This window comes from Pogona vitticeps, chromosome ZW-PAR (assembly GCF_051106095.1).
Source record: "Pogona vitticeps strain Pit_001003342236 chromosome ZW-PAR, PviZW2.1, whole genome shotgun sequence".
Lineage (NCBI taxonomy): Eukaryota > Metazoa > Chordata > Lepidosauria > Squamata > Agamidae > Pogona > Pogona vitticeps.
The window spans coordinates 1,228,985-1,249,765 of record NC_135800.1 but is presented as its reverse complement, the minus strand read 5'-3'; the positions used below and the strand labels follow the sequence as shown (position 1 = coordinate 1,249,765).

General features: G+C 47.8%; 1 long non-coding RNA gene across 1 annotated transcript in view; it reads left to right on the top strand.

The window, feature by feature from the left end:
- LOC110079627 (uncharacterized) overlaps positions 1-5,716 on the top strand; it is a 37,460-nt gene extending 31,744 nt beyond the window's left edge. The window contains exon 6 of the long non-coding RNA XR_013539646.1: positions 1,094-5,716. This is a non-coding gene — a long non-coding RNA (uncharacterized LOC110079627). The remainder of the gene's footprint in view (positions 1-1,093) is intronic.
- Positions 5,717-20,781: the final 15,065 nt, after the last annotated feature.

The window sequence follows — 20,781 nt, the reverse complement described above, 5'->3', positions numbered from 1 at the left end:
AATGACTGGAGCCCACAAGGCCCACCTATGCATCGAAGGCCATGTGGGAATCTGTGCCGATAAAGGCAGAATTCTGGTATTCTTCGGCTCCAGGAGCCAAAGGTGGCTGGGTGAAATTTCTCCCGAAAACCCCACAGCGTCAATCTCCTCCAAAATAAATAAGCTCTCAAAGGGAGTGCAGTGCTCCGAATTTTCTCCTGCTCGAATTTTCTTGCATTCGTTGAGCGAAACCAAAAACGAACAAGAAATTTATGGCTCTTGAACTCAACACTTCAAAGCAGACGGCACCCAACAGTGCTGAGTCTGGGCCCCAGATTCTCCCTACCTGGCAGGTTTTGTGATTGGAGATGCGTTCAAGGGGAGGGTTAGGGTTAGGGTTAGGTCACCCTTCGAATAGAGGACCGGACCACTGTAAGAGGTTAGGTGGCCACCCTGGTGGACATCATGCTTTTAAGAGAGCAGTACACAATGTGCCTCTTGGGCTTTCTCCGACTTTCCCCCCTTTTTCTTTTCTTGGCTTCTTTCCATGCCAAATAGGACGAAATCTGCAAATTTTAGGGGAAAAAATCTTGTTTCCAAAGAACAGAAGCAAAGGGTTCTTCCTTCACCTCTAGATTATCCACACAATCTCAAAGAAACAAGCTCTCAAATTTCTGCAAAGAGAGAGAGAGAGAGATGCTTTTTTTAAAAAACCGCCCAAGGAAATGGCTCTGGCCGTCATGACCAGGACCCAGAGAAGTCCTTGGGCAAAACCATCATCCTTTCTTCCAAGCTGAAGCCTTTCTCCTTGCCCTCCCTTCTTCCTCCCCTCCCTCCCTCCTGATGTCACCTCCAATCCTGGAACACAAAAATCCAGGATCTAGGAAGCTTAACCCCTTTGGAACGACTGCTGCTGGATGGGAGACATTTATTTATTTGTTTATTTGTTTTTATTTATTTATTTGCCATCTTTCTCCCAATAAGGGACTTGAGTAGCAAGTCTTTTGTGAAGTTAACGTCTCTTAATTTCTCTCGAATCCTTTGCATTATGAGTTGCAAAAATATGCCGTTCCTGTGAAAATCGTTTCTTTTTCCTTGCTGTTTCTTTCTTTAGATACCAACTGAACTCAGAAGGATGATGAAAGCTTGAAGGGGATAATGGATCATGCCCTAGTCTCTAACACTGAGAAAGTTCCCGAACTTTGACCCTGTGACCTCTGTTCCTCCCACATCCCTGGTCCTCTGGGGGGGAAAAAAGACCCGCCAAAGATCCGTGCTATCAGGCGATTTCTCTCTTCTATGAAACCTGGAGATTCATTCCCGGGCAGAGCACATTACCGTCCGAACGGCTTGCACGTCTGCAATTTTTTTAAAGCATGCTCGGTTAATATGTATGCAAATGCTACCTCTCTCTTCTGTCCTCGCCTCTCTCTCTCTGGGTTTGCCATTAAACTTTCTCTGTCTTCTGCTCCGCTCCACATTCGAGAAGGTTTCCTTTTGAAACACCGATAGATGGAAATACAGAAGGGGGAAAGAGATAAATGGCAGGGTTTTTTTTTGGGGGGGGATAATTTCTAGGGGAGACAGACGGGAGGAAAATAAAATCGCCAAAGCAGTCCAAATCAAAGCAGAACCCTGTGTTGGTTGTGAACCGGAGCCGAATCTTCAGGAGAAAACCGAACGACCCAATCTAGGCTATTTTTCACGTGTCGCCGAAGAAAATATGTGGGAGGCGTGTGCGTATGGGTGCCTCCCTGCTCCTTAGTAGAAATTTCGGACGGATTTCGGGGGAAGCCAAGGGAAGCTTTCGAAAGACTGGTGAAATGTTCCTCCCTTGTTGATAACTGAGCTGGCTGGAGAGCTTAGAGGTTGGGAGTTCGAACTCCACGTCCCCCAACCCCTTGCATCTCCTTGCTGCTTTCGTATCATCCCCCTTCTTGACCCCTTCTTGTCTGACATCTTGATCTTCGGGGTTGCGTCTTCTGAGGGCACCCCCAGTTCTCGCCGGGCCATTTCAATGCTCACGTCCGTGGCCTCTTTGACCTGACCACCTTGCAGTTCCTCATCCAACCAACCCTGTGATTTTGACCTCCGCCTTCATACCAACTTCCTTCACTCAGAGCCTTGGGCTCTTCCTTCATCCTCCTTTACCTTGGTTGACCTCCCCTCTGTAGAATTCCCTCCGTGTGATCATCAGTAGGTCTCCTTCAAGGAACTCCTTCCCAATCTTGCGTGACCTGCAGTTCACTGATACCGAAGCTTGCCTCCCTCTTGTCTCTAATTTTTTTGCCCTGAACTCTTGACTTCCTATAGGGATCACCTTTAAGCGGCTTACCTTATTATTTACATTTCATTGGCCAATCAACCCACAAATTAATTTCCTTGTGTTTTAAAGTAACCCCCAAAACTTCAGTTTTGAAATTTAAAAAGGCACCTACCCTTTCAAGCAAAGGAGGCCTTGCTTGTCTAGAAGTTACGATTTACAAGCAACTTATTTGCAGGGATGGGGGCTCTTGTCCTGGGACTCACTATCAAGCCATAAGTCACTCCAGTGACTTGACTCAGATTGGGACTTGGGACTTGATAAGAAAGACTTGGGACTTGATACCAAAGACTTGGGACTTGGGACTTGATAAGAAAGACTTGGGACTTGATACCAAAGACTTGGGACTTGGGACTTGATAAGAAAGACTCAGACTTGGGACTTGATAAGAAAGACTCAGACTTGGGACTTGATAAGAAAGACTTGGGACCTGATACGGAAGACTTGGGACTTGGGACTTGATACCAAAGACTCAGACTTGGGCCTCGGACCCAAAGACTTGCTCACACCCCTCCTACCGACCTCCCAGTGATGTGAACTGGCTGTGTGAGAGAGAGCCTGCCATGTTGGACACACGTCACCAGTGACCACAACTGGGAGAGCGAGACCAGAGGTTAACCTAAACCAGAAGGGTGCCATTGACTAGCCCGTGTGCGAAATGCGCCTCAAGCTTCGAACTCTGTTGGTTTTTACGCATACAAAATCCTTTGCTGAGCGTTCTTGCCAACCTCGAAACAAGGGCCGGGTTTGTGATGGTGTGTGTGTGTGTGTGTGTGTGAGAGAGAGAGAAACAAGACTGCGCCAAAGCCATCTTGAAAGAATAAAAAATAAAACAACTTCCCCGCCAGCCGCCAAGCCCCTTTTTCCCAGAAAAGAGTGAAGGAGAAAGGAGTGGATGAATAATATATGACAAGGAGGAAGGAGAGGGAGCGTTTCAGAAAGAGAGGGAAAAATCAGTGTTTTGTGTGTGTGTTTTTCCCCCCCTCTATGTAGGACGAAGTCACCGGGTCCTTTTCTTGCTGTTCTTGCCCGAGTATTTCGTTAACGTTTCTGCTCAGCCTCCTTCTCCTCTTTCCCTCCCACACGCCTGCCTTCCTCCCTGCTTGCTTTTCTCTCTCTCAATCTCCAACTCCTTTCACATGATCACACACACACACACAAAGACACACACACACACACACAGAGTGAGATGCACTGCACAACAAGGGATGGAGAAGGAGGGAGGGAAGGAGGGAGGAAGCCTTTGAAGCCTCCAAAGGGTAAAGGCCGTTGCCGTGGCAACCGCATCCGGATTGGCGCGGGCATCCTGGGCTTTTTTCCGTCCTCCTGGCTGTGTATTGAGTGATTAATGAGCCAACACTGAGTTGTGTGCGAACTGGGAGAGAAGCTGGTTTTTCCACTGCAGGGCTGATTTTCTTTCTTTCTTTCTTTCTTTCTTTCTTTCTTTCTTTCTTTCTTTCTTTCTTTCTTTCTTTCTTTCTTTCTTTCTTTCTTTCTTTCTTTCTTTCTTTCTTTCTTTCTTTCTTTCTCTCTTTCTCTCTTTCTCTCTTTGTCTCTCTCTTTCTTTCTATCATTTCCTTCCTTCCTTCTATCCATCATCAGCTACTTCCCTCTTTTATCCTTCCTTCCTTCCTTCCTTCCTTCCTTCCTTCCTTCCTTCCTTCCTTCCTTCCTTCCTTCCTTCCTTCCTTCCTTCCTTCCTTCCTTCCTTCCTTCCTTCCTTCCTTCCTTCCTTCCTTCCTTCCAGTTGCTTGGGACCCCCCAGCCGCCCAAAATAATAAATGTTTGGCTAAGATGCTCATCTTCGACCACAGGAATCAACAGAACACGCAGGCATACTGAACAGTGCCAACAGATTTATTTTCCCCCCTATTGTTCTAAAAGAGAGAGATTTGTGTAAAGATTGTGTAAAACCATCTTTCCTGTCCATGCGTTGTTGGTCTTGCCTTGGCACACTGCGAGAGATGTATTCTACCTACAGCAAAGTCCGCGTTTCTGGGGAGCAGGGCCGGCCTTACTGTTAGACAGAATGAGGTGGTCAACTCAGGCAGCAAATGTTGGGGGGCAGCCCCAGTGTGTTGGAGAAAATAGCTACGTGGCGCCTGGTCTATCCTGCAGCCTCTAAACTAGGCTGAGAGGTTACCTTGCTGAACAACGAGGCAGCTTCCACGTGACGTGGAATGGAGGGCCACCATTATGTCCTTTGCCTCAGGTTGTAAAATGTCTGGAGGGGGCCCTGCTCAAAAGATCTGTTTCCTGTGAATTGCAGAACTGTCTCAGAAATTGTAGAACTTTCTCAGAACGTCCTGTACCTTAATTTTATGATGGCCGCCGTTCCTCTCCTCTGGTTCTCAGAAGGACACCAGAACATTATGGGGGATGACCATGGCAGCACTGCCAACGGAGACTCTTGGAGAACTTATCCTCCCCCTGCAGAAATTCAGAAACCGAAGTTCCCTCAATGGCTCAGCTCCCAAACCAGGTGCAGATTTTTGAGAGGTGACTATAGGTATTCTGGGACCTTTAGTCAAAAAAAATCCAGATTTTTTTGCTGGAGTTTCCAGATACACACATTTTCCTTGCCAAGGCTCTGTAGGTCGCAATGACCCTTAAAGCATGGAGAAAGCCTTGGATAGAGCTTCATGAGACATGCAAAGCATTAGGGGACTATAGAGTCTAATGAACAGAAAGACTACTGTCCCCTAATGGTTTGCTGTTAGCTCCACCCATGTCCTTCTCCATGCTTTAAAAGTAACCAGGATAAAATTATCTCCCATTGGCAAGAGTTCCATTGAACAGCGCTGTTCCAGTGTTTCCCAACTTGGGGTCATGACCCCCAAGGGGGTTGCAAAGTGTAAAAAAAACCTGAGCTTCTTTCCAGGTGAGAGTGAAAACAGTTTTGACTTGGGCTGAATCTCGGTTCTTTACACCAACGTTTATCCAAACGGGCCGGTTTAAAGGAAGATAGAACAGAACAAGAGTCCAGTTTTCTTCCACTGACATCTTCCGTCGCTTGCTCTCCCCACCCTGGAAGGAAGGAGCTGGCGAATGGATCCGGCCTCTGTCCTCCAAGCAGATGTATGGATGAAGGGAGGCATCTATTTATAACCCACGGCATTCCCTTTTAAGCTGTAGCCACTCCAAACGGCAGCTCTGGGGCTCCTTTTGAAGTCCGGCACTCTTCTCTGGCAGGTTGTGTGTGTGTGTGTGTGTGTGTGTGTGTTTGTGTGTCTCCTTGGTACTGCCGAAATTCCCAACTTGAAACAGATCCGATGTCAGCGATCTGGACTTACGCAGGGGAAGCTTTCTGCTTCCAATCTTCTTCCTCTGGGGACTCACTGAAATGGGACGGTCCTGTCAATTTCAGCTCCTCGCAATTTCTCATTTGCTCTAGCCTTAGGGTTCGGTGGGATTTTTTTTTTTTTAAAAAAAAGGGTTACACCATGAACTAAGAGGGAGATCCCTGGAGAAATTTTTCGTTGGACATTTCTGAATGTTTTACATTAAGTTGTTCACAAGGGTGGGGGACTCAAGTCACGAGACTTGGTGTCAAGTTGGACTTAAGTCATCAGTTGACTTGAACTCAACTCGTTTTTTTGCCCCAATGAGTTGGGCCTCGACCCACAACTCGGAACCCTCCCTCCCTTTTTTTCTGGGGGGAAAATGCTTGTTTTTAATAGGGACTTGGACTTGGGACTTGGTACCAAAGATTCAGACTTGGGACTTGGTACCAAAGACTCAGACTTGGGACTTGGGACTAAAGACTCAGACTTGGGACTTGGGACCAAACATTCATACTTTGGAAATTCCGGTAGCCTTCTAGGTGTCAGATATTTTTTTTAAAATAAAAATAAAAATCCAAAGATCCTTTCCTAAATTCTTTTTTTGCAACTTATCAGGAAATACAAAGCTTTCATGAAAACATAGATTTAGTTATTTTTTTTTAACTGACCCCTCTTGGGCTCAAGAATACGTGTTTTCTAATTCTGAATGGACCTAATCCGGAGGACGGATGGTGGTTAGAACAAAGACGACACGTCTGTCGCCCTCTCTGGCAGATCCTGGGAATTACACGTTGAGCGTCTTGCTGGGCAGTAGCCTATTGCTATCAAGCTCTGGACTAGCTCCGCCCATCCAAGCTGCCTATTGGCTGGCCTAGATCGCAAGAGCTATAAAAAGGCGCCCTTAGGCTGCAGGAGACCTTAATGGAGCAGCCGCTGCCCGCCTGTAGCGTGATCGTATCTCAGTATCCCTCCGACAGCTGCCAAAGGCTCTTTCCCAGCATGCCGTAGAATGGTTGTGGATTATTATTATTTATTAATCAATTATTTACACAAGTAGTACTTCAGCAGTACCTGTCATTTTTCAGACGCTGCCTGAGGAAGGTGGGTGGGAAGGCAGGCAGGCGGGAAAGACGGAAGATCGTCCCTAAGGAAACTCATTTGTTGACATGTTTATTTTTTAAAAAAAGTAGATCTTGCTTTATTGCCTCACGAGGCTCTCCAAGGAGATTATATATATGTATATAAAGTCCTCATTAAGAAATCCTGAGCATGAAAATGCATCGGAAAATAAAGTTCAGGAAAAGCAGCATGAGGAGGATAGTGCTGGTCGCTGGTGCTTTCACAATATCCTCCACAGGCTGCGTTCGGGCTGCTCGTAGACCAGTTGAGGATGATGGAAGGAAACCCCCCCGGCTATGCCCTGAGGCAGAGTTTCCAGTCCTTCTGCTGGTTTTCAAAGGCAGTCGATGGGGGTCGGAAATAGATAGGCTCGTGTCTGATGGTCAAGTTCTAGCCGATGGGAAGAAGATGTTGCCACCATCAGCAGAGAGTCCATGACTTTGCTGGTGTTCTCCAAACCCTATCCTGGGATCTCCTTGTCTTGCTCTCTGCTGGGGACACGGAGGTGTGTTCGAGGGCCACGGCCACCGAAGAGCCTCCGGTGCATGAGCGCATTTATTAAACGAGCGGCTTACAAAATGGAAGGCAGAACACCCTCCCCCTCCCCGGCCTTTGTCAACCGGGCATGAGAGATGCGTGGCTTGTGTTTTCGGGAGGGAGCTCCAGCGTCGAAGTCCAGATCCAGGGTGTTTGGAAACACTGGCGTATTTTTAGCGTTGTCCGCTACCGCTCGCGCTATAAAAAGCCAACGTGCGACAGCTGCCGCCTGGGCCAACGTCCCAGGTCATACTAGGGCCCTTTGGATGTTCCAGCCGGGGACCTCGGGAGTATTTGGGGAGTGATCATGTAAAGCAAAAACCTGGTGCCAGTTTTAGGGGTGATTGGAGAGGGCATGGTGGAAAGCTGGAAACTCCCAGCACAGCTGGGAGGCTGTCCGCCTCTCCTCTCCTCTCCTCTGCTTTCTTCACCCCTCCTCTTTTATTTTTTCAACCACCCCTACAAGATGGGATAGTGAGTGGCTCCATGGGGACTAGGAACTTACCAGCTGAGTCCTCTTAACCGCTAGACCAGGCGTGTTCACTCAAAGGCAGCAAGTCGGAACAAGATGGATATGAAGCGCAAGGGTATAAGTCTTTGCTTGTCTCGACCTCACATACAAGGATCCAGAACCCTCAAAATTATTTACCCACGCCCTGTTAAAATGGTATTTTGTAGCGCTTCTTAAATTTTTAAAATAGTGAATGGATAGGAGATGACATGGCTTGAAGCTCAATGGGAGAGCTCAACAAGAAAATTCAATCCATGTTCCAAATTCTCATCCTTTCTGGAAAAATTCCTGCCTCCAACTTTGGAAAGCTTTGGAAACTTTGGGGCTGAGGGTAACCGTTTTATTGATTGATTGATTGATTGATTGATTGATTGATTGATTGATTGATTGATTCATTCATTCATTCATTCATTCATTCATTCATTCATTCATTCTATTTCTGTTCTTGAAGACAGAAAACCAAAAAAAAGCAAATGCATAAAAAGTTGTGTACTTTTCTGCTTTTCTGTTCCATCCTATTTTAAAATGCATGTTGCATGTTTGTGATTTTTCTCCCTGCTGGGCGAGATAAGAGTTTGTATGCAATTTTTTTATATTCCAGCGGGGGGGTTTGTGGGGAAGAAATTGTGGAAATGTGCTTGATGCCAAAACAAACCGTTTTGCATGAAAGTACCATACATTTTGCACAAAGCATAAAAGTTTGGTGCAAAACGCCACTTGTTTTAAACGCAAATATTCTTTTTCCTTGCACAAATCATAGGGTTTTCTACCCCTAATATTGCCACTAGAGATGGACACGCACCGCCTCAGGCACCTTCTCAGAGGGAGGATTTCACTAGAGGGAGGATTTCTATGACACGTCACACTTTCTCTGCCACCTATACCCACAAGCAAGCTTAAACATATTTATCTGGCCTTTCTCTCCAGATAGCTCATAAACATTGGCTGCAGAAAAAAATATGACATGTCATAGAAATAGTCCCCCACCATGTATGGGTGGGAAAGAAGTTAAGAAAGCTGACAGGAGGGGGAAGATCAGCCATAATCTGGTCCAAAGAGAAAGTAAGGCAAAATGGAAGTTGGACAAGAGGAAATAGAGGGGCTGGGGGATCTTGGCAGTGGTGGCTATGGCCCTAAGGAGAATACCTAGGGATGTCTACCCTGAACGCCATCTATACTGATCTCTCCTTTTCTGCATGTATTTCTCTTCGCGCCTTTTCTGTTTCCCCGATATTCCCTCCCTTCCCTGTTTCTTCTTATTTCCTCTGCCTCGCTCCCTACCTCCCTTTCCCCTGCTCGCTCTCTCGCTCTCTCTTCTGTGGGGCATTGATTTTTCCATCCGTCAGCGCAACGCCTGAGGAAAATGAAAGCGCCTCTCCGCCATCGATCCATAGAACTCTGCAGCTTTGGGTCAGGAAGGGTTCGGATCCTGCACTCCCCTGGCATATCATTACCCCCAGACGGCCAAAAGTACATGGCTTTTTAGAGAGCCCTGCGCGGATCAGCGTTCCTCGCGGGTTCTGGGGGGCCGAGAGGATGGGGGTCTGGTGCGTGCTCCTCCAGGACCTCATCTGTGGTGTTGGTGGGAGGGCGGTTCCTTCTGGTGCGCTGGAGAGCCTCTCACTAAAGTGTGTTGACAGGTGTGAGTGTTGCTGAACACACAGCTTCTGATGGGAGAACGTTATGCAGCCTCTCCCTCTTTCCGTTCAGGTCCAAGTTTATCGTGGTTCTTATATTCTCTTACAGAAAGCCGTAGGATCTTTCTCTTGGACTTCCTCTTTCCCCTTTTTCTACCGTACTTTGTTGTCAAAGGATTCTAGAGGTTATGTGGTTTGGTGTTTTTTTGGGGAATGAATTCTAATAGCATTTCATTTTTCCCCCATAGGTCTGATGAAGTGGACACGATCCACGAAAGCTCACACTAAAATATAATTGTTGGCCTTTAAGGGGCCACCAGTTTTTCTCTTTGTTTTGATTCTTTGAATTTTGCCTAACAGCAAAAAATGTTGTTTCCTTGTTCTAGGCTTTCCATGGCTTTGCCCTTTCCCAAGTAATCTGTTTGTAATGATCAAATTCAGAATATCCTATTTCAGTCCCCTTCAATTCTCTCTCACCAACGATTTCAGTGTTTACATGTCCCATTCTTTGTTTTATAATTTTGAGCTTACCTTCACTCATGCTTCTCACATTCCTTGTTATAATTATATATGTTGCATTGCACTTGGATTTCATTTTGCTTCTGGGCATAGCCACAACTGGTCATACTTTCAGCTGGAATCATTTCATTAGCAACGGTGTTATTTGTATTGATCCTTTCTTCTTCCCCAGGGGTTGACGGTCTTTTGACCTGAGGGTCTCATCTTCCGGCACTATCTCTTGCTTTGCCATCTTACAGGTTTCTGGGATCTATGGAAGATCCTCCATAAGGGCCATCTTCACTACTGCCACGGCCAGGAATTTCTTCAGCCTTAGCACCATCGCCTAGCTGTGCTTTGAAACCCAGATCTGCTCTTGGCTCAGCCTTAGACCTTTAGCGGTAGCATTGATGTGTAAAAATTTGGTTTTTCAAGGAGATCTGATTTGCTGAGCTCTGTACATCTTAAGAAGTGCACCACCATCCATCAGTGACGGGGACTCGAGTTGCTAGACTTGCTGTCAAGTTAGACTTAAGTTGCATGAGTGATTCGACTCAGACTTGACTTGGGTTTCTTTTTTTTTCAGTGGCTCAAACTTGATCTGCAACTTGGAACCCACACACCCCTTCTTTTCTGGGGGGGGGGAAGCTTGTTTTTATAAGGGACTCAGACTTGGGACTTGGGACCAAAGACTTGGACTTGAGACTTGAGTCTTGGGACCAAAGACTTGGGACTTGGGACTAGACTTGGGACTCGGGACCAAAGACTTGGAACTTGGGACCAAAGACTTGGGACTTGGGATGAAAGACTTGGGACTTGGGATGAAAGACTTGGACTTGGGACTTGGGACCCAAGACTTGGACTTGGGACTTGGGACCAAAGACTTGGGACTTGGGATGAAAGACTTGGGACTTGGGACTCGGGACCAAAGACTTGGGACTTGGGACTCGGGACCAAAGACTTGGAACTTGGGACCAAAGACTTGGGACTTGGGATGAAAGACTTGGGACTTGGGACTTGGGATCAAGACTTGGTAAGAAAGATTTGGACTTGGGGCCAAAGACTTGGGACTTGGGACCAAAGACTTGGACTTGGGACTTGAGACCAAAGACTTGGGACTTGGGACTTGGGACCAAAGACTGGGACTTGGGACTTGGGACCCAAGACTTGGACTTGGGACTTGGGACTTGGGATGAAAGACTTGGGACTTGGGACTCGGGACCAAAGACTTGGGACTTGGGATCAAGACTTGGTAAGAAAGACTTGGACTTGGGACTTGGGACCAAAGACTTGGGACTTGGGACCAAAGACTTGGACTTGGGACGAAAGACTTGCCAGCATCCCTGCCCACCACAAAAACAAATGCCACATGCTTAATCCTTCGGCTCCCTTGGATGGTGCTGCTCTAGTGGATGATGCACGAGCTCAGGTCCCCCAGTGGAAATTTCTGCTCCGAGAGACTGAGATGCTGACGTGATCTGGGGCTAAAACGAACAGCTCGTTCGAGATAAGGAGGAAACGGGGTGGGTGGATCAGGCAGGCAGAGCTGGAAATTGATGTTCCAGGCTGCACTTCAAACAAACGAGCGATCTCTCTCCCTCCCCCCTTTCCTGAGCTGTCTGTGCATATCACTTCCTTTCACTAGAGGCTGCTCAATTTCTCTCCTTGCTTCCTTTTGGTGCAGCTGAGTTCCTTCGGGCAGGATAGGAATGAGCCGAGGAGAGAAACCGGAGGGCGGGAGGATCAGGCAGAGATGCCAACTGACTGCCCCGGCTCTTCCGACGAAGCGGGCTGGGTGAACCTCTCTGTGTCCATCTCGCCTTCACCTCTTCGTTCCTTTCTTTCGCTCCAGAACTGCTGTCTCCGCTCATTTCTCGCTCGCTCCCAAACGGCTCCTCTAATTAAACCGGGTATAAATGTATTCTCCAGGCAGAGCAAGGAGCAGAAAAAATGTGCCGGAATGGGGGGAAAAAACAGGAAGGCTTCAGGATGGAATTGGAATCGAATCACTTGGGAAATTGGCGGTTCGTGGCCGTTCGTGGCTCACCACGAATCACGAACGACGAATCACCAGGAAACCCCTGGGAAAATGAACTGGTTCACATTTTGTTTTTCTGATTCATGCCTGGGGGGAGGGCAGCCCTATGCTTCATCTGCCACCACCATGGGCAGAGGCTCAGAGGCAGTGGGCCGGATCCTGGTAGGGAAGCCGAGCCTGCTCTCTCCGAGAAGGGCACGAACCGGGAAAACAAACCACAAATCGGTTCATTTTTTCCAGGGAGTCGTGGCAGGTGGAGTCAACAGGGGGAGTGGGAAGGGGGCATATGGGCATCTTCTTTCACCAAGGGGAAGGAAACAAGAAAGGGGGGGGATAGTTCTGCATTTCGCTTTGTTTGGATCTCCAAACTGGGTCATGAAACAAACCACAGACCAGCTCGGTCCATTGGGTTTGTTTGTTTGTTTGTTTGTTTGTTTGAGGTTCATTCCGTGGCCATCTCTAGTCCAGAGTTGTTTGCCCCCTAATGAGTTCCATTTGCAAGCCTTCCATTGTCTTGCGTTGGACAACCCAAATGGATAACAAATGTTTGTTTACTGGTAGAAATGGAATACAGTATAAAGACACAACAGGCCCCTTCCAAAATGGGACAGAGCCTGGCAAATTTCAGAGAGTTCCCCCCCTCCTAAGGTCAAAGGTTTTGTTCCCCGGAAAAAAAGGAGGGGTGGGCCGGTTCTGGGGTGCTGCCTCTAGAGATGGAGAGCCTAGTCAAAAGATCTGATCAGTTTCAGTTCCAGCTTGGTGTCTCCTTTCTTTACAAGCCTAGTTAGTTTCAGCCCTTTTTCATTCCCTTTTACCCGTCATTCTGTTTTAGCGCTATGTCAGATATATTGAAACATTTCTTGCAAACTGACATAGCGCTAGAACAGAACAGCAACTAGTGGTTCTGAAATGCAGCCAGCCCCTTCGACAGCGCAGCTTAAAAACAAGTTGATTCCCCCCCCTCAAGAGGGTGCACACACCAACCCCAAAACCACGTGACTACCACGCGGCTTTATTAGAGAATTCAAAAACTCTCGATCCCTCGCTTGATTTATATCAATAGTATAACCGTGCCCTAAGATTCCAAACCTTCCGGTTTTGGCGTTTTCTCCCAGGTAAGCCACATTTAATGGCCTGTAAGGTGTCTGTCAGGAATAACTCCCAGAATGGGAAATTATAGGATTTGTAGTCCCCCCCCCAACAAAACGAAAAACACAAAATGTCCCATCCCAGCCAAGCTGGAGTCACCAGACTCCGCTGCCAAGATGGAATATATTGGCGATGATCCTGGAGGGCTCGTGCGTTGCCTTCTCCTCCTCGCTGTGTGAACAGCAGCAGCTAGCTTCTCTCCTTGTTATGCAGTGCAGCTGCGTACCTAATTTGCTTCCCCCTCTTGGCTCACACGAGAGAATGGCTAGCTGAGGCGCATAATAAGGTTGTGCGTGTATGTCTCCAAGCTGCAACATGAGGACGAGGGTGTATCAACTGCACCCGGATCTCTCCCTCTCTCTTTTGCAGCATCTTGAAGGGCCCTGGAACGATATTTTTGTGCGTCCTTTTACACAACTGCAAGCTGGAGGAAGGATCGTGCTCCGGAGTGCGTGCAGAATGCTTCCCCCTAAACCGACTCACGGTGTAAAGGCTGCTTCTCAAAACTTGAGCACTGAATTTCCTATTTAGGCCTAGGTGCACTTAATGGCACATCTTTTTTAAAAAAAATGCTTCCCCGTACACTCATGTACAAAATGCACACACTCACACGTATATATGTGTGTGTATGTGAGTTTACCAGCTTTAGATGAATCAGAGAAGGCTCTCCTTGAGAAGCATGCCCAACCACGAATGGAGACACCCTCTCCTCGAAATTCAGCACACTAATAAAATTGGAATTCATTTGCATTGGCGGTGGGGGGAACCGAATGCCCACAGTTGTTATGGCAACCACCTCCTGAACCTTGCCATCGAGCTGCTGAGCGCAGCAGAGTGAGCGAGGGATCTGAAGAGAGTTCCTCGGGCTCAAGGAATTTGGGGGGCCAAGTTGGTTTGATGCGGCTGCTCTTGCCCCGTCTCCCTCTGCTCATCCCCGAGCGGGAATCTGTCCATCAGCCGCCTTGAAGATTCAAGATTTGAAGACCGCAGGGGCGTCATCTACAGCAGAAAGGCCAGGCTCCTCGTTCATCCGATTCATCCTTCGTGTTTGCCCTCTGCCCTTCTTTGGTTTTGCTTTCAAGCTTCTAGTCCTCATGACCAGGTCAGGCACTACATGTAGAGAGAGTGTGTTGGTTACGTGTGTTTCGGGGTGTGATCCCGCAGCGCCTACGGCTCGCACTTTGGACCGCTTGTGGTGTGGTCCAGAGGGAGCTATATCCTGGCTCTTACGCAATGTACAGGGAATAATGCTTGGGCCTGATCCTGATCCACGCCCAAGCTAGAACTTTTTGGCCCCGCTGTATGGTTACCACTTTGGGGGGATGAGTTGGAGTTATTCCCCCATGGATGCAATGGTCCTTTTAAGGAAGATCACTCCTCATAAAATGATCCTTTGTTTCTGGTTGAATCAAGAAAGGCCATCTTTCTCCCTCTCTGATCCCACCTTCTGGGTCAAGCTTCTCGTCCTCATGACCAGGTAAACCCCTATTTGTTGAAGGAGTTGTGTGTCTTCCATCGGTTCCACTTTCAAGCGTCTAAGTGACCCGGTTAACTACTACACAGAGAGAGTTTTCCACAAGCTGCTTCCATGGGCTCACCCGTGTCGTAATGGCCTTTCCTATTCCTAGACCATTCGCGTTGTTCTATTACATCTCACGGCTGCCAAGTTAGGAGGAGTTCTTGAGATGGAAAGCCGAGGAGCGCAAGTTGCAAAACACAGAGTTCTGTTCTGCTTCCCACAGAAGAGTGGAGGAAGGGGTTGTTTATGCTTCTTTCTGAGATAGCTCTCTGTTTAATCATCTTCTCACTAAGCACATAAGCAGCAGGGGGAGAGCGATAACACCGGCTGTAGAGGCATATCAGATTCCCAAAAATCCAACCGCATGCCCTGAGAACACACCTCCACCCTTCAAATCTAGGCATCTGGCTGCCAACCCCTGTTCTCCTTCCATCTCCACATTAAAATGAATTACTCATCTATTTGTCCCTCTGTTAGATTTGCTTTGCTTTGGATTCCTGCCTTGAGCAGGGGGTTGGACTGGATGGCCTTCGAGGCCCCTTTCCGACTCCATGATTCTAGGATTCTATGAAATTACTCCTTCTTTCTACAGGAAGATCGGGGCCTACCACACTGCAAGTCTACCCCTTATGAAGGCAAATCCATTCCTGTTAGCTTCCAATACTAGAATGTACTAACTTGAAGGATGTAACTTGCTTAAAAAATCATACAGTCCACAGAAAGTGACTCACTTTCTGTGTCAACATGATGTCCCCTTAAATAGAAATCTGAGGTCATGAGTCAATCCTGTGAGGAACACTGGAATAAAAAAAATTAGTTGAGAAAGAAATGAAAGTGGCATTGTGGATGGGTGTATATGGCTGACTGATAGACCAAGGAGAGAAGTAACTGGGGGATTTTTTTTTTGATTTCTTGGACTACACATCCCATAATATTCTATTCTGGGAGTTCTACATTTTTTTTTTTACAGACGCTTTACAGACACCTATATGATGCTCATCTGGGAGAAACAGCTTTGAGACGGAGCTAGGCCTAGGTTCACCGAGCTTCCTGTTCAGAAGGAAAACTCCCAGCAAGCACTGGGGCAGGAACAGGAAGCTGGAGAAGAGCTAGGCCTTAAAGCTTTCCAGTCTAGGCCTGGTCTCCCAGGTGAGCCACACTGAGGTATGTATAAGTGAAGCAGAACTCCCAGAATGGGGGGATTTACAGGATTTGTAAGAAATCTGAAAATCCCAGAGGATAAAGATAATATTTTCCTGGAACAAACGGCAGGATTAACAATAAGGGGAGACGCTCACTATCCTGGTATCTCTTGGGAAGCAGACTCCACTATCTCCAACGCATTTCTGGCAGGCTTAGCCGACAGCTTCCTCTTTCAGAAGGTGGCTAATGCAACCAGGAGGATGGTTGTCCTTTAACAGATTTTAGATCACAAGAGGAGTGTGTGCGTGTGTTAAACACATTCCCCTGATTTTGGGAACGCTACTTTTAATCAGCTCAGAGTCAACATAAGAAGCTTTCAGTGATGAGATATTTAAGTCGTTTAGCGGTAGGTTTCGTTCCCAGTGTGGACGAGGACTCTGGAGAACAGGATTTGAATCCCTGCTTGGCCACGGAAACTCACTGGGGGTGTGGAACTAGTAAAGTCATTCTTTAAATATCTTACCTATCTTGAAAGTGCCAAAACGCCTGTTCGGCCGATAAACAAACCACCACCAATGACCAGATTGGTGGTTCGCACCCACCTCTAATTAGAATCATTGCAAGATCGTTTTGTCTTTTACTCCCTTTTTCCAAAATGTGTTTGCACATCCTATCGAGGCTTATCCTGAGCAGCGGAGTGGTGAATAAATACTGGTAACAGCAAGAATAATAACTTTTTTCTTACACATGAGACCTACTAAGGAGGAGAAATGAAAGGAGGGCCTCTCTGCGCCTTTGTCCCTGTCATTTTCCCCTCCAAAAAAATAAAAATAAAAATCTGGGTTATTCAGGAGCTGCTGGACATCCAAAGTCAGCATTTGGTGCAAGGGGGGGGGCTGGGAAGGAGAAGCGTAGCTGATTTCTTTCCTCACATTGGTATTTTTAGCTTGGCCGTGTGCAAGGCCGTGTGGGAGCTTCAGCCGAGAAGCTGGGTTGAGCGTTTACTGATTGTGACAGGACCTACGCCAGCAGTCCCTCCTCCCTTTCTTCACCCCCCTCCATTTTTAAATATCTTCCCGTGTCCTCCTGCTGCACACTTTTTGCAGTGGTGCAAAGTTACCCAGACTTGACTTTTCCCTTAACTTTTCTGTCCCCCCCACCCATCATCCTCTTCTTGCTAGAAGTATCTGCTTTAAGTCAAACTCATCAGCAACGTGCTCAAAATGAGCAGGATTTCAACCCACAAACATCAGCTAGGGCCATGCTTCCCAACCTTGGGTCCCCAGATGTTCTTGGACTACATCTCCCAGAAACCTTGGTCAACACAGCTAGTGGCGAAGGCTTCTGGGAGTTGTGGTCCAAGAACATCTGGAAACCCAAGGTTGGGAGCCACTGCTTGACACCATGAGACTATATCGTTGGGTTGGTCCACCTGACCCTCCAAACGATGGTCTGGAGGATCATCTGAACAAAACAGACCACAGTGTAGAGCAGGGGTTCCCGACCTGATTGTGGCGACCGCCTATGTCACTCATGCCATTCATATTCATGAGCTGATTTGCATGAACCAATGAGAGGGCTGGAGAGGCGGAGTCAGCAACTACATGAGGCTTGGCGGGAGAAGGAGGAATCAGATAGGGCTGGTTGGTCAGAGAAAGAGAGGGGGGACAGATACGGAGAGAGATAGAGTTGGTTAGGAAAATGGGTAGAGAAGGGGGTAATGATATTGCAAGAGAAAAGAAGCATGTACTGAGAGGACTGTTGATGAATTGCTTACGTGTAACGTGTATCTGAGAAACTTCTGTTATTATTCCATCTGCTTCACTCCAATAAATAAGCTCTGTTTCTGTTCACAAGACAAGTCTTCGGACAAACGTCATTTATATTGTGGATGGAAGCAAGCCACTTAGGATGTGATTACACTGGGAAAGAAATAGGAGTAGTCTGGTGCCATTTATTTCCTGGTGGCCCCATGATTGTGCTCCAATTGATTCATGCCCGAAGAGGGCTTTTTTTGGTTACTCAGTGGGGCCTTTGCTTTGGGGCTGGGCTGGAGAAATAGAAAAGGGTCACTTTGAGAGAGATCGCTCCCTGCAAAGCAGCCCTCCTCCGTGGGACCGGATGCGTGCTTTTCCTACTGCCGGATCCCACCCGTCTTTTCGGTTCTATAAACTCCGCCCCATCCCATCAAAGTTGGACCGCCAAGACCCCTGTCGCTCCGACCTCTCATCTCTCCAGCGTCGTGGTGGTGAAGGGCTCCCCTATGCGGGATGCTACCACCCATGGGAATTTCCCAGGATTCTCCGAGGCAAAACGGGAGTCTTGTCTCGGGCGTCTCTGCTCTCGCTTTGTTCTCACATCTAAGAGGCAGGAGAGGCTCGCAGTTCCTTTAGGAGGGTCACTCGCCGTTTTTTGATCCCCGCCGTCACTCAGAACTCCTAGTTTCCTGTGTCTTACTGGCGGGCTTCTTTCGGTCTCTTTGCTTTTGATCTTGGGTTGAAATCCTCGTTTGGCTCCGTTCCCTCTCCGGGGAGGTCAGGCGAGGAACCCTTTGCTGCGCGCCTCGAGATCAAAAAGCTTTAACGCATTCTGGTCTACCTCGGCCAGCTTGTAACTGGTAGGAGTTCACACGGGGAAGGTTCTACTCTACAGTGTGTTCAATTGACACTGTGGTCTTGACAGGTGGAGTCTCCAATTGACTGCAACTGGATCCTTTCTTGTTCACTTGCAAGACTCTTCGCGTACTCATCTCTAAGTGCTTTGTACTATGAAACAATGTCTTCCCTGCTCCATCCCTGCCCTTCCTGTTGAAATATACTGTCACCTCTTGTTGTGGAAGTGGGTTGGATTGTTTGGGAACCACAAGGAAGGTGCGTTTCCCCCTGAAGTGGTAACAGTTTTAGTGAATCTTTAGTTTGCGACAGTATTCCCCCATCTGTATTTTTGTACTGTCCATTCCAGTGAAACCCAGTCATTCTTTCACATTGGGGGGGGGGAAGAGGAACATGTATCTCCAACTCTTTGCCCCGTCTCTAGCATTTGCGATCAACTGGATTGGCCCAAAGGGGCCATGGAGGGTCAGTCCTAGAGGGATCATTTTTTTCCTTCTTCCCAAAATTGTTTTGGGCAAGTGACATAGCGCTAAGTCGGTGTCAGCTTGTGAGACTGCAGTGCTGATCTGATATAGCACTGAACTGGAAAAGACATAATAACAAAACTTGCTTGGAGGAGAAACAAGAGGCGATCCCTTAAGTGCATGTGCCTGGGGAAGAGGCTAAAATCGGTACTGAAACTGAATTCTAGGATCAACCACATATGCATGCAGGTGTGGAATAGAGAAGAACCATAGAAGAACACATGCAAAATGGCACCGGCTAGACCCCGAGGGATCCACTCGGATACGTTACCATCTGGCGGCCCTAAAGAAATCTATACATTGATGATGCTGATGTTATTTCTTTCCGTTTGACCTCGACCTATTGTGAAGTCAATTTCACTTGATTTCAAGGTCTTGAGCAGCAGAGAGGAACCACACTCTCTCTGCTGCTGTGGTACATTCATTATTATTTTTTTACAATCGTGCCACGTGGCTTGCTCTCTGAAAAAGCTCTAGAGGTGCTCCAAAGCCAGAATCAATTTTATTTCTCTTTCCCACCATTTCCCCACTTCAGTGCTAAGCAGGTATGTTTTTTGACAAGTCTTTGGGGCCGAGTTCCAATTCTAAGTCTGGATCTTTGGTACCAAATCCTGGGGCCCAAGTCCCCCCCCCGAGTCCGAGTCCCTATTAAAAACATTTTTCCCCCAGAAAAAAAGAGAGGGGTGGGTGGGTTCCCACTTGCGAGTCGAGTCCACGTCACTGGAAAAAAAAACCTGAGTCGAGTCGCTGTGGACATAAGCCCCCCTTTTTTGTGGCTTAGAATGGGGGGGAAAGGGGTTATGGGGCAGTAAATCTATTATGAGTTTCTAAGACCTGTCCAAAGTTAATGGGAAATGCTGAGTTCAGGTCTTATATTCCTCTTCTCTGCTCAACGGGTGTAACTGGTGAAGAGTGTGACCCCGGAAGGGTTCAAGACCAGACATTTCCCCCTAAAGGTCTTCTTCGCCGCACCAGAGTTGAATAGCACCGGAATACGGCTGGAGGGACAACACGCTGGAGTTTTTACAACCTCGCAGGCTGCCTTCTACAAGATGTGATTGGGAGGGACCTTTGGCTGTCCATCATTCCTTCCTTCTCTGCTGAGTGTGTCTTTTCAGCCTCTTCAGCCTCTTAAAGCTCGTAACTTTGCTGTTGATCTGTTCGCAACGGGAAGTCACGAAAGGTTTTATTCTTTCTCGTACAAGATGTCTCAGGGTGAGACCGAGTTGATGAGGAAGGGGTGGACTGTCGGGGGAAACTTGCAGCTGTTCTCCTCCTACAGCGCAGCACGAGGTGCAAATTCAAGACTTCCGATGAAACCCGTGCAATGGAAGCCTTCTTTTACAGAAAAGTTGTCCAGCTTGAAGCTTGCAGCTCTCTGCGGGAAACCGTCGTGATGCTAAAAGGAGGGGAGAAACATCCTTTCCTAAACCAAAGGTTGGGAACGAAGTAGGTTTAGGTCGGTCGCTAGATCTCCGGAAGGCCTTCTCGGAAAAGAGAAAAAAGCGAAGGATTGCAGAAGAAGAGGGGTGGGTGGGTAGGAAACCGAGAGAGAAATCCAGATCCCCGTCAGGCAGAGGCCAAGAAGCAAAGGAGCACAAAGATGGGAGGGCAACGCTCCTCGAGCCCACACGGTTGCTATGGCGACGTGGCAGCCAGGCGCAGGCGATGGCAGAAAATAGCACTGCAGTTCTGCTGAGTCCTGCAAGAGCCGAGTCTCCTCCCCCCCCAAAAAACAGGCATCCTGTCGTTGTCCCCCCCCCCCCCGCATCTCCTCTTCCTCCTCCTCCCTGTATCCCTGCTCTTGCTTGCCTGCAGGGGTGTTTTGTTGTTGCTAAAGCCTCACGCCACCCTCTCTCCTCCCTTGGCTGGCAGCTTCCTCCCATCGCCAGGGCCAGGATCCGCTTC